The sequence below is a fragment of the Sapajus apella genome, unplaced genomic scaffold (genome assembly GCF_009761245.1).
Source record: "Sapajus apella isolate SASKATOON/1434 unplaced genomic scaffold, GSC_monkey_1.0 scaffold12, whole genome shotgun sequence".
NCBI classification, from domain to species: domain Eukaryota; kingdom Metazoa; phylum Chordata; class Mammalia; order Primates; family Cebidae; genus Sapajus; species Sapajus apella.
The window spans coordinates 12,250,688-12,270,216 of NW_022436952.1; the positions used below are offsets into that span (position 1 = coordinate 12,250,688).

Consider the following 19,529-nt stretch of genomic DNA (forward strand, 5'->3'; position numbering starts at 1 on the left):
AATCATTACTTATCTCTTAGAACAAGTAAGAGGATTCTATAGAAGTTCAGGCAAAAAAGAATCCTAAAAACCATTACTAAGCAACAACTTTTTACGTGTAATCATTTGATTGCTGCTTGAGTAATTTACAAAAAAAAAAAATTTTTTTTTTAAAGGAAGGGAGGGAGGAAGGAAGAAAGCAAAAGAATGCTGCCTGTGTGCATTCATCTCCAAGGGTCCTTATTTTACTAACTATGAAAACAAAATTTATATGCTCCTATTTATCTTACTCTCTGAAGTATCCTGAGAGTTTTAGCCTTATAAAATCTCAGGCAGCATTTCAGCTTCAAACTTCTTATTAACCATTGCATGGGGAGGAGTTATATAATGGGAAAATGTATTTTCTTTGCTGACAAAAGTTACGTAGAGGGGCCAAATGGCTGAAGATAGTTGGTAAATTTCTCTCATTGTTATAACAAACACTAGGGAGCTAGCTCCTTTGAGCCACATAATTCTATTATGGCTAATTAGTAAGAGCAAACTAAGAAGCAAACTGGTATTGGATTTTCTTGTAAATAGCACAAATACATTATTCTACCACAGAACAGAAGATATTAATGTAGTGTTCTTCCAAAGAAATAATAAATTAAGGTCACCAATATAAATAAAATAAACTTTATATAATTATCAGCTCAAAGTGAGATAAAAAAATCTTTTGATTATTAACGTATAACATAACAGTGCTGTTAAACATATCAGGTTATGTTACTATATGCATTGGGGTTGGTATATCAAAGACTAATGGTAAGAACATAACTGAAATGAATTCTACTGTTACCTCTGAACAGCTAATGGTAGAAGACAAAACCAAATTATTCTATTTTTCCATGAAAAGTTATTCCTATTTTAACCCTAAATAAGAATCCTATCCCGTAATTACAAATGTAAATAGAAATCTCATTTCCAACCATAAAAAGTGAATTTTGAGTCCCAAATATGCATTTTAGAAGTACAAAGTTATGTTAAGTTTATAAGAATACAGTTGCCTTAGAAAGTAATAGAATATTTTCAATAACACAAGCATATATGTAAATAATACCATACTTTGAAAATACGTTCATTTTCTTCTAGGCTAACATATTTGTCCATTGTGTATCTTTAGTACTATCATGCACACAACATAACACACATTGTTGGGAAAAATGATGAATAATAACATAGTGTGCCAAATGTTAGAGAACTGGCCTTATATTTTGACAATTGAAATGTATTTTCTAAAACAACCAAGAAAGATGAAAGGTATTTTCTATAAATCCTTTTGTTTATAAGCTATTTCTTATTCTAAATCCAATTTTATTTAATCTATTACTCTGAGAAAAAAACTAATTGATACTGTTATTCTACACAAGATAGGAATGTGCATATTCATAAGCGCTCATGAATTATTTGTAAAATTGAAATGAGTAAACCTTTATCTTATAGGAAAGCAATTAAGAGTACTTGACTCACAAGATGATAAATCAAAACTGAAAATTCAGTCCTCTAAGCACACACAATTTAAAACACTGCAATGAGAAGTAACACATTGTGCTAGGTTAGACTTCCCAGAGTAAAAAAGAACATTTAAAATTTTAAAGCTACTGTTTTAGACCATAAAACATTCCAGTGTTGGTAAAGTTATAGCACATTTTAAAAAGCTAAGCTGATGGGTGATTTAAAGTACTTTTGGACAGCATATTATCTTCTGACGTACCTGCTTTCTGAAAACCTAAAAGGTTTTATATTTTTATTGAAATGCCTAAGTAGCACTGAGAACCAAGAAGATTCCTCCCTCAGGCAAGAAGAATTTAAATTTACTCAAACTGCATAGTAGAAAGTAACAAACGATGCAGAGCGCAATATCTCCCTGTTGCATGCTGTGTGCTAGTTTAATAATCAAATGATATATAAAGTTGTCAAAAAGCAGTGAATTTAAAACAAGGAATATATAATTTAAGTAAATGCACCGGAAAAAATACATTGATAATACAATATTCTATGTGAAAAAAGCTGAAAGCTACACTGCAAGGTTAAAATTTTATATGAACCAGTTTAAGCAAATGATATTCTAATAACTTCCCAACCTGGCTATATATTTTTCTTTCTTTTTTCTGCTCATGAATACATACAGGGTTGATTTTTTAAAAATCTAGCAAAACATAGATTTTATGTAAACATATTTTGGGTCTTCTTATTGTTCTATTGCCATTTACATCTTAGTGATGTTGTTCTATAGCATTAATTGTAATGTTTAATATTATTCTGTTTGAAATATCCTCAGATCTTCTTTCTGAGTGTTTGTGTTCAAGTCTCCATATCCATTTTAAGATACTTCCAGGATCTGAATTATGTTGTCACTTTATTTTATGTTGCCTCTTTTTTCCTAACAAACTCTTTCCTGCTCAAACATCCTATCATCTTGAAAAACAAAAATTCTACCTTCTTCATAAAGCTTCATATAATGAAAGTGTATCTATTTTTACTCGCTTCATCAAGCAAGGCTTCACTAAGTATCTCTATTTTAGGTGAACGTTATAGCTTAAGACTGTTTCCTCTACTTAAGACTTTTTATTTTATAAACATGGGAAAAAATATGAGAAATCAATGGAAATCAGCCAAACTTAAAAACACTTTGGTATATTGGGGAGAGAAAAGCCCTTTAATTAGGTTCAGACTCATGGTACTACTACTAGAAACCTGAGTCACTAGATTTTTTTAAAACCTCAGTTGCATCTTCTATTAAGTTATACACTAAAAGTTAAATAAGGCACTATATATAGAGCAATTTATATTGTAGAATACTGTGAAATGTAAGGAAGCATTATAAGACAGAATGCATTATTGCTAAATGACAGCCGAGACAGTGGAGCCATCTTATCTCAACACTAGAGGCTGCAGATATGGATGCTGTTTATTCCTAGAAATTCATAGATGGATAATAAAAGAATATTAGATTCACAACATGGAAATAATTGACTAACAAGACCATAAGAAGAATTAGTGCCCTTAAGATAAGAAGAGAGGAGACCCAAGATGCTCTTGGCTTTAGGCATGAAACTCCCACATATCTGGAAGACCAAGGCCACTTCTCCACAAATCTGTCTAATTCTGAAAATGAATCTACTCAGAGTTTCATACCTATTAACGAAATGTAAGTTACTTTGTACTGTTGGAGGAGAAAAATATATTTCCCCCAAGTTCATAAAATATTCTTTTCAGGAGACAGCATTTTATTGATGTTATAATTAATGTAGTCTGTCTGCTGTAGCTATTCAAACATTATTTTATTCTATATTTTGCCCCATGGCAATTCTCTGATTACTCTTTAGTACATTATTGGTAAGATACATTGCATAATAAGACTGCATTCTCATATAAACATGGAATTTTTTTTATCATACTTTTAGCCTTACTTCATGTTCTATATCTAATTTGTCTAAACTTACGGTGTAACCTTAATTTTCCTCCAAGGCATTCAACATTATTTGCAAAAAGATTCAAAGTTAGATTTATTGTTATACGAACTCACGAACAATAATATGAACAAAAACAAATCATTATAGGGTTATTTAAATCTTAGTGCATTTGCTGTACAACTGTATGTAAGGAACTGTTCTGGGGGCTGGAAACACAGAGAAGTGTTGACCATCTCTGCCCACGATGAGTTTACAATCCTTAGTTTGGACATTGTTATGGTCTGAATATTTGTGTCCCCCGCTGCCAAAATTCCTATATTGAAAACCTAATTGCCAATGTGATGGTATTAAGAGGTGGGGGTCAAGGAGTGTGATTAGATCATGAAGGCAGAGCCTTCATGGATGGGATTAGGGCCCTTACTGAAGAAGCCCCAGGGAGCTGCCTTGTCTCCTCTGCCATGTGCAGACAGAAAGCACCATCTATAAACCAGAAAGTGGGTCATCACAAGACAGCAAATCTGTGGGTGTCTTGATTTTGAATTTCCCAGTGTCCAGGCTGTGAAAAACAAATTTCTGTTTAGCTCCTCCATTTATATTTTGTTACAGCACCCTGAATAAACTATGCCAGACATTATTGTGACTCTGAAGGAAATTGTGGAGGAAAGAGTGGGTTAGGGAAAAACTACTCTCAAATTATTTGGAGAGCAGTGATATTGAAGACAGAAGAATATGATGATGACATAGTCGAGTTCCAAAAGGTAACTTTATGTCATCTGCCCATTAGATTGTTTAATGCTTATGCATTTCTCTATTTTTTACTTCATGAGTATGTATTCCTGCATAAAATATAGCTTTGTTTAGATTTAATGTTTGTAAGAGTCATCCTTGTTAGTGCTGATAGTTCTCAGCCATTGTCAGACACATGCACATTTTAAAATTAAAATATTAACTATTTCCAAGTTGTTATCCAAAGTGATTGTAACAACATTTATCTCAAGCCGAAATGTATGAAAAGTTCTTGTTATGCCATAATCTTACCAATACTTGGTATAGTCAAATACTTAATTTTGTCAATATAATGGAAGTGACTTGAATTTCTCTTGAATTTTTCTTTTCTGTAGGAGTTGGTAGACAGGAGTCAGATTTCTCTTCATACCTTTTGCCCATTTTTCTACTGGGTTGACTTTTTCTCTCTTACTAATTTTTAGGAATCATTTATACTGTATATTCTTCATACTTATGTTTCAATGATTATACACATTATAATATTTTTCTAGTCTGACATATTTTCAGATTGACTTTTTGTACAGAAACTTAAAATCTTAATGTGTTTGAAAATTTTAGACTTTTTAAAATTATTTATCTCTATTTGCATTAAGAAATGTTTTCTTAATCTGTCCTGATAAAAATTTTGCTATATTTTCCCAGAATACATAGTTTTGCTCTTTATATTTACATTTTTGTTGTAATATGCAGTATCACTCTAATCGCAATTTTTAAAATCTGAATAATATACTGTCCTAAGACCATTTTCTGAGTAACCCATATTCTCCCACTAATTATAATACTATCACTGTCATATACGAAGTTCCATAAATGTCTGGGTCATTTTCTGGAGTTTCTATTTTATTTTCCTTGTGTCACCCTGGTTTTGGATCACTTAAAACACTTTCTTAATTACCATAGATTTATAATAATCTCAGTATCTGCCACAACAATTTTGTATACTGTTTTGTATTTCAAAATATTCATGACTCTCTCAATATCCTGTCAAAATCTCAACAAAATTTTTTTGTGGGTTAAAATTTTAAGTTAGTTTTGAAATAATTGATATCTTTATGATATTGAGGCTTCTCATATATAAAAACAGCATCTCAATTTAATTCTTTTTATCTCTTTTAGCAATATTTTATAATTTTCTCCAAATTTAAATCATTTATAAAATTTATTAATAAGGTTCTTATGGTGTTTTTAAGTTTTTATTATTATTGTGAATGAAAAGTTTTAAACCAATGCATTTAATGGAATTAGCAATCCTAAAACCACTCATTTTTGTATGTAGATCTACTGTCTAAAAACCCTATAATTATTTATAATAACTTATATACAATTTCTCTTGCATTTTTATATAGAAAATTTCATCATTTAAAAATAAAGAGAGTGGTATCACTTTCTATTATTACCATGCTTCTTGTTGTATATCTTTCCTGTCTTTTGCATTAGCTAAACCTTTAGGACAATATTGAATATTAGAAGTGATGGCAGTTATCTTTGCCTTATTCCAGAATAAAGGGAACTACTTCAGAGTTTTCCTATTTTGTCCATATTTGCTATCATTTTCCTCCTACAGAAACCCTCTATAAACTAAAAGTTTTTTTTTTTCTATTCCCAGATTGTTTGGAATTTTTATTGAATAAATTTTCTGCATCTAAATAGGTAATATGTTTTCTTGTTTACTTTCTACTGCTTAATGTGATGCTAATATGGAAATAGATTGGCTAAGATTCAAAGATCTTTATATTCCCTGGATAAAACTTTTTATTGGAATATTTTTGGTTGTTAGCACATGCACAAACACCACACATTCATGCACACACACACACACACACACACACACACACCCTGCAATAAATAACCTCAAAATCAGTTCTTAAAATCCATGTGTAGAAAAAGAAAAATGAGAAAACAGGCTTAGTTTCATCCATAATCACACAGAACAATCACATTGCTCAAACTGAGAATAACACAAAATTACTTGGATCTCAAGTGTTTAAAAATCATGGATTTATTCTGTTAAATTAAATTAAAATAAATTTGTCTTAAGGCTGCCTTTGTACTTTGAATCCCTACATAGTAAACTACAAACTAACTTAATATGTAAACAAACTGCAACCGTAATAAAAGTATATTCTTGTAACAAATAGCTGAGTCTCAGTCAATTACAGTAGCCAAGCCTCGGCCAATCACAGGCTGCCAACTGATCAGACCATGTTCACAGAAAGCAAATGTCTCATCACACCATGTCCAATAAATGCAAATACCCATCTGTAGCCAATCAAGCTATTTCTTGTACATCACCTCATTTTGCTGTCTATAAATATTGTCCTTCCCATGTTGCTGGGTGGAGCTCTCTGAATCTCTTTTTGTTCAGAGGCTGCCCAGTTCATGAACCTGTCTTTGCTCAAATCAACTTTACAAAATTTAATTGGTTTGAATAGTTCTTAACAAGAGATTTTATTCTAACACAACACATAGTCAAATAATATGGCCAAAATAGTATACCACATGGACAATTCACTTATTTGAATTAAACTACAAACATTCAGTTTAAAAAGGGAAAGAAGGAGAAAGAAAATATTTTGAATTGTGTGGTGAATTCCTCCCATGAGGCTATTCAATAAATATGTTCCCTGAAACAAACATAATGGTAAATGCTAATGTTCTAGTCTGTTTGTTTATTGTCAGTTTCCCCATAGTCTCATAGTCTATGCATCTTACTGCATTAAATTGTATTTAAATATATGTATTTTTCATCAAACATGGCCCCAAGTCAAATGCATTATCCAGTGCCAAAAGAGCCAGAAACATTTTTCTCCAATACTAGAGACCATGCTGGGCATATTTTGAGATGGACTATTGAACTACATTTTTGTACCCTTCGAATGGGTATTTAAGGATAGGTGTTACAGCTGAGTATCCAACATACAGAATGGTTTTAGGATTTTATGAAATGGGAGAGTTCCCTTACGTCCCTTGCAGGGTGTGCGACAGGGGTGTGGCTCGCTTCTTTGGTGTCCCCAATGCTCAACTCCTAGGGGGAGCATGCAGGTGGGCAGGTACAGAGGTCATGGGGAGCATTTCGGGTTCTGATCCCACCCACAGCAGCATCTAGGGGTGAGTGTTAACAACCCCTGAAGCTCAAGTGAGCACGTATTACAATGCGCTCTTTTAAGGTTTGCCGTCTGCAGGCAGCTTGTGTTAATCAGCTCAGTTAGACTCTCTGCCTTATTACAAAGACAGAGGGCTTTCTTCATCCTGGGTTTTTGCCCTAGTGTATTGGAAAAATCGGATCATATGTCAACTTGGAAGAGGAGCGCAAAGTTTTATTCAGTAGCGGAGGTAGCTCTCAGCAGCATGGATGGGGAACCAGCAGGAGGATGGAATGGGAAGGTTGCTTCCCGTGGGGTCAGGCTGCTCCCCGTGGGGTCAGGCTGCTCAGCGGCCAAACTCCCCTCTGGATTGCCCCTGCCGAATTCCGCTCGGTGTCCACGTAGTTCCACCATTGCTGGTCTGCCAGTGTCTGTTGGTGTGCTCTGCTCTTCTCGACGTCCAGCCATTTGTGTGTGTGCCTGCTAAGGTATCTTGGGTTTATGTGGGCACAGGACTGTGGGGCGTGGCAGGCCTGAGTGGTTTTGGAAAATGCAACATTTGGGCCTGAAAACCCAGAGTGCCTATTCTCACTTAGATCCATGGGCACAGGCCCGAGGATGGAGCCCTTGCCGGGGACCCTCCCCTTCTCTCCCCAGCACTTCCCTGTCTGCCTCCCTTTTCACCTATACAGTGACTTTAACATTAGAATCACCTGCAAGGCTTGTTAAAATACAGATTGCTGAGCCCTATCCCCAGATATTCTGATTCAGAAAGTCTGGTGTGTGGCCTCAGTTCCAAAGTGATTCTAGGACCTTCTAAGAAGTTTCCAGATGATATGGCTGTTGCTTGTCTGAGGACCACCCCCAGGAAAACCACTGACTTTAAAAAGGGATTTACGTTTTCTTTGGATCCAGGCAAGCTCAATTTCCACTGAATGTTAATAGTGTTTGTTTCTTTGTGTGGGGAGGTAGGAAGCAAGGGGAGAAATTTGTCATGTTTTATTAACTGTCACATGATAGGTGTTTTAGAATAAACTGGGGACTGAAATTATTCTAGTTCACCTATAGCCAATATCCTTTAGTGCCTACTACAAAATTGTGATAAATTTCTTAGCCATCAACTGCTGAAAGTCTTATCTTTCTTGTAGTTTATAATTAACAGTTTAAGATAATATTATCAACCAGTGATTGTTGACACATTTCCTTTCCCAGTGGTTAAAATGCATAGAGCAAAACCATTCTTTTGACAATTTAACATTTTGGCTCAGCAATTCTTGACATTTGTTTTGCATTTGGAAGCTATGATATACTCTCTTTGCTGTGGCATGTCAGTTTTTCTGAGTTATCGTTGCCACAATGCATTCCCAGGCTTATATGAAGATTTGCTCCTGAAATCAGTTATCTTTCTTCTCTCTTATTTTTCTCAAGATGGAAATGCCTCTTTATAAATAAATAATAAACCATCAGAATTTATCACAATCTGAAAAGATCATAGAGAAATCTGAAGAAAGTGTTTAAGGATTCATCATACCATTAAGATATCTCTAGTCCAGCATCTTGAAGATTTCTTTAAGAGAAACTTTTATGGTCAAAAGACATCTGGCCATAAACCATTTTTCTTATCCTGAAGGTTGTGGAAACATAAAAGTTTATATAAAAGAACAAAGATTTTGTTTTTTTTGATAAAGTAATGGAATTCAAAATATCATCAGACTTAAACAATTGCTTGAAATCTCATTAAATGTTAAGCAGATAAAGTACTTCAAATAAATTAATAAAAAGCTCTAGTTTCTAATTTAGAAAACATGTCTGAAATTTGTAATGATGAGCTGATTAAAAGAAGGCAATGTTATGCAGATTTATGTGACATTTATAGCTACAGTCTGAATATTACAAAAAGGAATTCTATCTTCTTTCCCCTAGCCTAAGTTTTTTTTTTTTTTTCCTGAATATGCATATGCTGTATCAAAAGTTCCCAGTAACTGTTTGTGGAGTAGATGATGCAAACAGTAACACTAAAAAGCCTCTGGACATTGGTGAATATTGGTAAATACTGAGCTTGATAAGTTGTCAAGATTTCATTTTTACTTAAACCAACTTTCACCAAATAGTCCCTTCTGGGAGGCTTTCATACTCAGCCTGCTGAAAAATTTTGAGCTGACAGTAGATTTTATTTATATATTTTGCATCTTTTTCTACTGAAAATGTACTTATTCACTTTAGAAAGTTAACCATTCATTTGGAGAAAAAAACAATGTGGCTGCATCAACCCAAAGCTGGATACACATGCTTACCGCCTTGCCATTCAACGCAAAGTAGTTGCCATAACAACCATTATATCAACTGAATGCAAAAAGTCCTATTTTTTTCTAGGACAGGAAAGCAACTTTCTAAAAGAGAACACTTGTTAATTAATATCCTCTCCCCACTGTATTATCCTATCAAACTATTTGGTGAAAAGCACCCTGTCTCTATAAATTAACATTTCTGCTGGGTATCTCTTTCAGAATTCACATTTTCCCTTATTCAATTGTTTGAACCTCTCCTTCTGCTGGGTCTGAAATCCCCTTTGTCAGAGGTTGGCTCTGGTTCAATCTCTGATGAGGAAAGAAAAGTCACTTGGCATTCTGGGTTCCAGAAAGGGATTTTCTAAGCAATCTTTTTGTTTACAGCTGCGGTTCTAACCACATCCAAGTCTTCAGAAGTACGTGGTGCCTCCAGTTCTTCTTCTTTTTTTTTTTTTGGAACGCTTCACAAATTTGCGTGTCATCCTTGCGCAGGGGCCATGCTAATCTTCTCTGTATCGTTCCAATTTTAGTATGTGCTGCCGAAGCGAGCACGTACCTCCAGTTCTTAACTTTTTCTTCGGATGCTCCATTGTGAATTTCTCAGAACTACAAGCATTGCCTTTTAACAACTGTCTTATCTTAAATCATTTGACAGCCTTCTAAGTCCTTCCATCTTCATATATTGTCTTTTAGATTTACAAATATTATCTGATTTCACGAAGATATACTTTTCCTATTTATTGTTCTTCTGAATTTGGGTAGTTTTTGGGAGAAAGTTGTGAAAATGTGTGTGTTTTTTTTAACCATCTTGAAACCATAAGTTCTGAATACTCAAATGAAACAAACATGGAATTTTTGCTCTCTATCTTATAAAAGTAGTAAATTTAATAGGACGTTCTCATGATATATTTAAAATATCTTGTTTGCAGAAATTTGGGGTTAAAATCATTGAGGAGTGATTCTGTAAATTACATTTTTATACTTTTGCTTGTTTTCTAAGAAGGTTCTTCTATGGATGTAGGTCCTATTTCACACCACCTTTATCCTAACTTTCAAATCTAGCATCAGAACAAACTAGGAAAAAAAGGAGATTGAATTTTCTGTATATGAAAAACAAGGGAATAAAGACAGACATTTTAAAAAGTAAGGAAAGAGAAACAATGGCAACTTTCAGTACATTATCCAAATCACATACTTTCAGGTAACAGGAAATTCAAATTTATGAAGCTTGAACCAAAATGTAACAGCTAAGAAAGGAAAAGGTAAAACTGGGTTAAGTCTGTTGTTAGAATTAAATCATACACAGCAGAGCAGCTCACATCTATAATCCCAGCACTTTGGGAGGCCGAGGCAGGAGGATCACTTGAGTCCAGGAGTTTGAGATCAGCCTGGGCAACACAGTGAGACTCGGTTTCTACACAAAATAAAAATTAGCCAGCCATGGTGATGCACGCCTGTAGTCTTAGCTCCTTGAGGGGCTAAGAAGGAAGGATGGCTTAAGCCTGGGAGATTGAGGCTGCAGTGAGCCCTGTTCATGCCACTGCACTCCACCCTGGGTGACAAAGTGAGATCGTGTCTCAAAAAAAGGACAAGGAAGAGATTTTGTTCATTCTGATTTATTACAGCTCTAGAGATTAGTGGGCAAAACCAAATTGTGAATAGCAATAATAAAACAAGAAGAGTTTCTTCTTTGTGATGTCGGTGTTCTTAATTTGTTTATAGCTAACTTTAATTACAAGCGTTCAAGATCCTGGAACTGATGAACAAAAGGTCAAGGCTGGGACACACTCCTCATAGTCCCTCCATACTACCGTTCTATTTAATGTTGCACGAAAACACACCTGAATGAGCTATAGGAATCAAGCTTTAGCTACCTTTGCAAGATGACAATCTCTGGCCTTGAGAAGACTTATCATGATTTTCTCCTTATACGGTTTGAGACAAAAGCATAACACAGGGACAGCTTGGAAACCTGAAGAAGAAAGCTAACTGCGTGAATGAAGTGTTGCTGCCTTAGACAAGCTAATCTGCCCATCAAAGCAAAAAAGCATAATTCAGTATGCCTGGGATGTCTCCGTATCCAAGGAAAGAAAAGGATCTGAAAAAAATTGTTGACATTCTGACTACTTAAAGTAGATGCCTTGTTAAATGAGATTTCTGCTGAGACTAGGATGCTCTGTATGTGCCTACCAGTTCAAAAATATAATGAGAGGAAAGTGCTCTGTGTTTCCTGTTGACTTTCATATTCAAAGATCAATTTAATGGAAAATAAAAAGCTTCCATTCATGGGATACATCTTTGTATTAAAAGTGATTAAATGAAGAAAGTTTGGAACTTTAGGAACTATTAGCATTATTATATGTGTGAAGAAACAGTGAATCCCTAATTCACTCCACCCTTTAGCCAAGGGTTCCCTTTTTCCCATTAAATGCCAAAGTCATTAAGCATTTCATATTGAGCATAAGATCTGAATTGCAGTTAGCATAAAAAATATGGTAAATCTTATAAAATGTTAGGAAGTCAGGGGAAAGCAAAAACAGCTATAACTTTTTTTAGATATATTCATTTAAAAATATATGTCATTGAAGTTACTATCCATTTTCACACAGTATCTAAATTTTTAAATTAATCTTTTATTTGATGTGTATTCTGATGAGTCTTCACTAACTTATGGTATTAGGGAGCATAATGTAGGTTAAAATACTGTTGATGAAAACAGTCAACCTGCAAAATATTTGGAGAGATTTATTCTGAGCCAAATATGATTGACCATGGCCCATGAGACAGCCCTCAGGAAGTCCTGAGAACATGTGCCCAAGGTGGTCGGGGTATAGCTTAGTTTTAAATATTTTAAGGAGGCATGAGAGATTAATCAGATACATTTAATAAATAAATTGGTTTGATTCAGAAAGACAGGACAACTCAAAGGTTGCAGGGGGCTTCCAGGCTATAGGTAAATTTAAACATTTTCTGGTTGATGGTTGAGTTTATTTGAAGACCTGAGATTAATGAAAAGAAACGTTCAGTTTAAGATAAAAGATTGTGGAGACTAAGTTTTATTGTGCAGAGGAATCTCTCAGATAGCAGACTTCAGAGAGATAGCAGGTTGTGAAATGTTTCTTATTGGACCCAAAAGGGTACCTGTTCCTTAGTTGATTATCTCCTGGATCTGGAAGGACAGGAAGGAAAAAAAGGGGTAAGGGGATTCTCTACAGGATATGGATTTTTCCAACAAGAGACTGTGCAAGGCAATTTCAAGGTATGGCAAGGAAATGTATTTGGGGTTAAATATTTTTTTCCTTGTCTCATAATGTTAAGCCAGAGTTGGACTGAAAAGTCAGTCAGGACATATAGGTTCAATTAAAACCCAACTGGTGAGAATTTATGGTTTGTAAGGAATGACTCCCTAGACCCCTTATGTAGGAATTTGGGCAAGTTAAAAAATCAGAACTTAGTCCTCAATACCTATCTTAATTTCCTCATAGAAGCATTGCTGTATCCACTTTTTTTCTTTTTTGAGGCAGGGTCTCATTCTCTTCCCCAGGCTAGAGTGCAGTGGTGTAATCAAGTTGCACTGCAGTCTCGACCCCCTGGGCTCAAGTAATCCTCCAGCCTCAGCCTTCCTAATACCTGCGACCACAGCCATGTACCACCACTAATTAGCCTCTCCTGGCTAATTTTTAAATTTTTAAATTTTTGTTGAGATGAAGGATGTTGCTCACCATGTTGCTCCTGCTGGACATTTTTTAATAAACTGCAAGTGTCAGAAGAGAGAACTAAGAAATTTTGATAATTTCATATCAATTAAGAGGATAACATATTTCAAGAAATAGTATTTTATCCACTATGTATACAAGTGTCTGATATTAGCCACAATTCATTGGGATCTTATTGCATATCTCAGATGTCCATATCTCATATCTCACCTAGAGTACCCTTCAGTTTCCCTTAAGTTGTTTAATGCATATATCTCAACTTCTTTACCAGACCACACCTCAGAAAGCAGAATCATAATTTGTTTTTTCTTGGTGGCTACTAATTTTCTACCATAGTACCCAGCACCCAGTACTCATTCAGTTGTGTTTGTGGAGTACATAAATGATTTTTATCTAAGCTCATTAATTTGTAAAGTACTTTTCTAAAAATGTGGTTTTTTTAAAAATCCATTACCAAAGGGAAAAATATTAAAGTTTCTTTGGTTACGCTGGTGGATCCTCTAGATGATTTGTGTCAGTATCACCTTATTGTTATCATACTTATTAACATGATTATTCTTAGCATGAATTATAAGGATGAAGGTGGTAATAACAACTGGAATAAAATGTTTCTTTATAGTAGAGAAAGCATTCAGTCACATTATTCCATTTGATCTTCACAAAATCCATGTGTCAGCAGAGTGGTCACTGTTATTCTTATTTTACAGTTGATAAGTGAAGATCAGAAATGTCAAGTGACTTGTCCAAGATCACATTAACAGCAAGTGCAGATGCTGGGAAGATTTATATTCGGGTCTTTCTGATTCTAAAACTCCATGCTGAATGCAGGTTAGTCCCCAGTTTACAAGTGCCTGAATTATAAAGCCTTCCTCAATCTAAAAACAAACAAACAAAATAACACCCACATGATCACAGAAATCACCAGTCCAGTTGACCACATGACTACGGGATACTCTTCAGCCATCGAACCTCCCATTTCCATGTTTCTGGTACTTAGTGAAGAACAGAAAGCTTGTGCTTTCGCAAACTGCCTTCTGCTTGCTGAAGTAAAATCCTTTAAAAATATATTCTGTTCTGTGGAAATAGTTTTATTATCTTCCATTGGTTTCTGTTTGTTTGTTCATGCATCTTTAATAAGATGAGGAGTACCTTGCAGCCATGCTGTGTAATTTTCTAAATTATCACAGGTTAATTATTCCTGAGTCACCCAGAAGTTCTGGACAAAGAAATGCCTTCAGCAAGTAACGTCTGGCACCTTCTAGAGAAGAGTATACAGAGGGACCAAGTGGAAGCCTCTTCCCACCTTTTTCTTCGCTAGGGCCTTCAACTTTTCCATTCAGTCCCTTCCCTGCCTTAGTTCCTAGAAGCTTCTTTCAAAGTCCTCTCTCCATGCTCAACTCTTGTTTCATTTATTATAGCCTATTTAGCACAGAGTAACCAAGGTGATTCTTTTAAAGCAAATCTAAATACATCAACCACTTGTCCAAAATCCTTTCAGAGCTTCCAATTTCAGTTAGAATAAAATCCAAAGGCCTGACCATGATGTCTGGGGCCCCACGTGATCTGGCCTCTGCGTGCTTCTCCAGTACCTCTCTGACTCCCACACTGTGCCCACTCTGCCACAGCCACACTGGCCTGCTGGCTTCTTTTTCACTTGCCGAATATTCTCTCACCTGAAAGCCTTTGCTTTCATTCTTCTCTCGCCTCAAACATTTTTCCCTTAGCTATTTCCACAGCTATTTCCCCCACAGTATTCAAGTCTCTGCTGCAGATTATCTCATCAAAGAGGTCTTCCTCCAAATTTTCTATGTCCTTATATTATTTACATTTTTTGTAGTACCTGTTGCTATCTAGCATTGCACTGCATATTTATTTACCTATTTGAAAAATATTCTGCCCTAGAATATAAACTTGAAGTCAGGAAATGTGTTTGTTAGTGACTGCTCTATTCTCAATATCAAGAATAATGACTTCACACAGTGAGAACTCAAAGAACATATGTCAAACACAGGAAATGAATTAGTAAATAATGTTTTAGTTTCAGGGGCTATTATTTTGCATTTCTCTCAGATGTTAAGATATCCTAATGGGAGGGTATGTAGGGTAAATGAGGATGCAACAAGCCAGTTGATACCTAGGCCTAAAATTTTTTGTAACATCAAATTCAATTTCAGAACTACTTAAACCACAGCTGAATAACTGTACACTTGGAGGTATACAAGTTTTTCAGTTGATGGCATTCTTATATAGAGCAAACTTTTGGTGAGTATTATCTATGTGCCAAGCGCATCACATAGAGGGTACTTTGGACCCATACTGAGAAAGCAAATACGGAAAATGTGCAATTCCTTTTGTCAAGAGACTCATACTTTAGTATCAGTAGTAGTTTATTTTAGTAGTAGTTTACTTCGTGGGGATAAATTTATTTGAGAAATAAAGAAAGGAAGGAAAGGAGAGAGGAAGGGACCAGTCTACATTATTCTGTAAAAAGTATTTATACATAGGGTAGAAAAAGAGTTCAAATTAGGAAAGAAATTTAAAATTTTTGACATCAGTTTTTAAAAAGGCTTATGCCTGTATTCCCAGCACTTTGGGAGGCTGAGGTGGGTGGATCATGAGGTCAAGAGTTCGAGACCATCCTGGACAACATGATGAAACCCTGTCTCTACTAAAAATACAAAAATTAGCTGGCATGTGCTAATTGTGGTGGCATGTGCCTGTAATCCCAGCTACGTAGGATGCTGAGGCAGGAGATTTGCTTAAACTCGAGAGGTGGAGGTTGCAGTGAGCCGAGATAGAACCACTCCACTCCAGCCTGGGTGACAAAGAGAGACTCTGTCTCAAAAAAAAAAAAAAAAAAAAAAAGGCTTGTCACATACTATCCAGACAATATTTTATTTTTGCGTGGCATGATAATAATTATTATAAGATATGTAATAATATTTTATAAATTAATATTTGCCAGTATGGGAATCCTGTCTGCCTATATCCTCTTCAAGCAAAATTTCATGTTCTCTGAAATGACCCTAATAACTTCTAGAATAAGTTGCCATATATGAGAAAATGAAGCTAATATTTCTAATTAAGATAACTCATCAGTTTCTTACCCACTGAAAAAGGAACAAGAAATTTGATCATTTCATGTCTCAATCATAAAGGCACTTACATTATTGTAATTACTTGTTAACTTTTTTATCAATATTTTAATTTTTAATAGAAAAAAATTTTGTGCTTTACTTTTCATTTTCAGTTTCTAAGATACCATATAGTGATGGCATAGTGCATGTGTTACTCATTCTAAAGCATGTAAGTATCTCACCTGCCTAGCCTCACTGTTTTTGAATGTGTTTTGAAAATAGATCAACTTTAGCATTCTTTTACCATGAAAAAATCATAAATGGATAAAAATATCATGTAACTTTAACCTAACTTCTGTTGTTTTCCATACTTTAATATGACTTACAAAACCTGCCCAGGTCTATCATCTATTTTATTATCCTAGGCCAGCATCAACCCTCTTTAGGACTTGGCAGTTGAGATGACTGATAAAGTCAAATGGGCCGATTGTGGTGGCTCATGCCTGTAATCCCAGCACTTTGGGAGACTGAGGCAGGTAGATCATGAAGTTAGGAATTCGAGACCAGCCTGGCCACCATGATGAAACCCTGTCTCTACTAAAAATACAAAAATTAGCTGGCATGTGCTAATTGTACTACAATTTTGTATTTGTACTACAAATACAAAAAAAAAAAAAAAAAATTAGCTGGGCATGGTGGTGCGTGCCTGTAATCCCAGCTACTCAAGAGGCTGAGGCAGGCGAATTGCCTGAACCCAGAAGGCGGAGGTTGCAGTGAACCGAGATTGTGCCACTGCACTCAGCCTGAGCATCAGAGGGAGACTCCATCTCAAAAACAAACAAACAAAAAAAAACAAAAAAACAAATTTGAGTTCCTTTTGGGGTATATGATACTGCTATATTTCTATACCATCTGTTGCCTCTTTTCCTGGAAAAAAAGAACCCATCTCTTTTTACTCTTCAAGGAGATCATTCTTTAAATTTGTTGGATGATCTATATTACTAAACTTCACTTCTATGTCCTTATATTCCCAGAGCCAATCATTTCTGTGAGATTACAGATCCCCAAGACTATAGGAAATTCATTTACTATCTCACTTAAGATGAAAAGTAAATCCTCTAAGTTTTTTTTTGTTTGTTATTTGGTTTTGGTTTTTTAGCTTCATATTCTGTATCTTTTTAATGCAATAAGCCAATCCGCTGTGTGAAACTGGTTCTTATTTGGCTATCTACTGAAATAAAATAAAAATTTTATAACTTCGAAGTAAATCTCTCCTGGAAGGTTTTTCAAAATTGTTCACTAATTTATAAGTGTTTCTGAAATTGCACTGAATACCCAAATACATATTAACACTTATTTTCATTATAATGGTCTTTTGAAATAACCATGCATGATATTCTGTAAGCAGGGCTGAGTATAGTAAGTTATTTAAGAAGGGAGAGGAATTGATTTATTAAGCAAATATTTATTAAAACTAATTCTACAGTAATTCACATAATATTAAGCATGAAGTAATAGTTCATGTAGAATGCTAGTATGGTTGCCAAGAGAAAAGCATGCATAGCGTTTTCATCAATGTACAGCTATTCCAGAGGGGTATAAGCAAAACAGAAAACCAGTATTAACACACCACATATGGAAAAGCAAAATCTTTCCTAGGAATTAATTATTGGAGGGCAATTCTTTGTAAGTCTCTCATATTTCTGCATGTGTGTTGAGCAGGGACACAAATTGTCCTTTTATTTTTAACTGTCTTTTCAAGAATGTTTATGTAGCAAACAGCCTTGGAAGTTAGAAATAGTGTTCCTCTCTGGAGCAAGGAGGAGGTTTGCTTAGTGTTCAACATAATAAAGGTAATTTCTCCTTCTGAAACAAACATCAGGCAGGTTTGCTGACTGCTGATTATGAAAGATTCAAGCTACCTAACCTTAGGGCTCCTCAGCCATGAAACAAATATTACTGCATAATTTTTCACTTAGAAAATTACATCAGGCCCTCTGCTTTGTCCCATGGGACATGAGGGAACAGAAGAATCTGATGTAAACATGAAACTCATACTGCTTTCTGTGCCATGAGCAATAAAGCCTCTTGTCTCTGACCAAATAATCTCATGTCTTGTTAAACTCCACGAAAGTATGGCAAGTTTGTTAGCTTGCAAGTAAGGTGAAAATCTTACATCCTTAACATTTCTTGACGTTAATTTATATATATATATATATACACACAATATTTACAGTTTTAACAAACACCACTAGAAAATAGCTCTTAATTGCCCTGATTGTTGAAAGGGGATTTAGATATTACAATTAATTGTTCTTGGAAACTCCATAGAAGCTTGCTATCTATTCATGAAAGAAGAAAATCAGTGCATCATGCCCCATTGTGGAGCCTGAATTTATACTATTTGCTTGGTGTGAAATTCTTACAGGCCATTTTCCAGTTTCTTAACCCATTTATACCTAGTGTTCCAATGAACACTAAGCTTATGGCAGTTATTTATATCCTACTGCTAAAGGTCATTGCCAAGGTCTAATTTTTCACACAAAAATTTAAACATACCAAGCTCTGTTGCACTCTCAGTACCCTGCATGTAACTTTCTCTGCCTATCTGCTTAGAATGTTATTGTCCTTGCTTTTTTACAGTGGGCTTTTTCTGATGCTTTGATTTAAGTGGCACCTCCTCTAAAATTTCTTATCTCACCACTTTAAGTGGAGGAGGTACCTTTTCCCTGATTCTCCACTAGTCATTTTGTTATTTGCATGGGTCTGGTTACTTTATTGATTTATGCATATACTTGTTCTTGTTGTCTTTCTTGGTGAGCGCTGATGTCCTATCTTCATGGGCTCCATTGTATTTCCCTTGTCCAGCACAATGCCTAGCACGTAGAAAGCCCTCAATAAATATTTGTCGATTGATAAATAAATTAAAGAATTTAAGCACTTAATTCATTTGAACATAAGTGTAAAATTAAATAAATATGTAATTACAGTTATAAAATTATTACTTACATCTTATATAAAACTCTAAGGTGGTTGAAAAAGAAAATTCCCTTGTAATGGACTGTGATAAAATTCTAAAATAATAATAATTCTACCAAAGCCCATTGGTAGCAGGAAGCTATTAAAAAATGGTATAAGTGGGATA

General features: G+C 34.9%; 1 non-coding gene across 1 annotated transcript; it reads right to left on the reverse strand.

Annotated features, from left to right (window-relative positions):
* Positions 1-10,038: 10,038 nt before the first annotated feature.
* Positions 10,039-10,141, reverse strand: LOC116553521. The gene has a single exon (XR_004269775.1). It is a non-coding gene; the product is annotated as a U6 spliceosomal RNA (small nuclear RNA).
* Positions 10,142-19,529: the final 9,388 nt, after the last annotated feature.